This window comes from Belonocnema kinseyi, chromosome 3, assembly GCF_010883055.1.
Source record: "Belonocnema kinseyi isolate 2016_QV_RU_SX_M_011 chromosome 3, B_treatae_v1, whole genome shotgun sequence".
NCBI lineage: Eukaryota > Metazoa > Arthropoda > Insecta > Hymenoptera > Cynipidae > Belonocnema > Belonocnema kinseyi.
In genome coordinates this window covers 112,729,039-112,730,447 of record NC_046659.1, presented here as the reverse complement: position 1 = coordinate 112,730,447, position 1,409 = coordinate 112,729,039, and positions in this window count along the sequence as shown.

The following is a 1,409-nucleotide window of genomic DNA, read 5'->3' as shown; positions in this document are numbered from 1 at the left end:
CAAGCTATCTAAGGATGGTACTATAGAACGCCACCTCAAGGTAGGCCTAGTGGCGCCATCTCTTGGTCAGGCCGGAAACTTATCAATCCACCCTCGTAGTCCCCAAATTTATATAGCATAGAGCAGAACATTGGCTACGAGACTTTGAAAAAGAATCGATTATGAGCGCCAGGACTCTACTTTGGAGTTCCGCAGAAGTTGCAAAATTGCCCCCGTAGCCATCCTTACGGCGGCAATTCTTTTATTACAAGCCAGTGCAGGTACGGAGGTTGAAAATGGTTTCCTCATATATTTATACTCTCTCCCCATCTTGAGCTGCGTATCATTGAAAGTGAAACCCACAATCCTAGGTGACCTTTCTTTATGAAAAATCATGGTCTTGGTCTTTGACGTATTAACCTCTGAAAGATTCAGATCACAATACTCAGCAAGGATAATAATTTTCCTCTGAAGATCAATGCGAGAGTCAGCAAGCATCACGATATCATCGGCATGTGCTAGTAAGATAATATCTATTAAGTGATTGATACAGATACCCCTTACTCCCCGGTTCCGAAAAAAACCTTCCACGTCACAAATTAACAAAAAAAACACGATTTAAAAGTTCCCTTGGCGAACCTTGCAAGTTACGTTCACCGTGTCAGTGAGATCTTCAGGTGCACGGATGGACATCTTACCTGCATCGTAAAGGCTTTTCATTAATCTAATGAATTTAGTGCTAGTTTCCAGCTTCAGTAGTTTAGACCAAAGAAGGTCGTGATTTAGTGAAGGAAAGGCCCTTTTAAAATCAACTGAGCACGCAGGAACTTCACGTTCAGGGGTGGAGGAATGAATCTGAATTATAGAGCTTAGAAGAAATATATGGTCCATAAAGCCTCTGGAAGCCCTGAAATCTGCCTGAAATTCGGGTATACACTTTGCCGCGTTCGTCTAATCAACATGCCTATCCACGAGGATTCGTGTAAATATTTTTGCAATAGCATTCACCCGTGCAATATCTCTGTAAGAGCTCGGATTCTCTTTATCACCCTTCTTAAATAACATGCAGGTGAAGATAGTTGCTTAAAAAGGGAGAAAGTCCTCATTCTCCCAGATCCTTCTAAATAGACATTCAAGATAGCCTAGACTTCATTTGGGTGAAGCTGAGTCAAACTCGGCGGGAACACCATCGTGTCTAGGGGCTATCCCCTTTTTATATTTACGAATAGCAGCCTCCATTTCATCCTTTTAGATTTCGGCATCCGGAAGGAGATGCGTATTTACACCCCAAGAAAGAACAAGGTTCACCTGAAAAGGGTACAACGTATTCGCAAAATGTGGTCGTTTTTTTTTAATTTCTTCTTTCAGCTGCTCTAATAATGATGCATAATATTCACCAGTGATTGTTTTACCCTTTTCCAAGTAGTCAA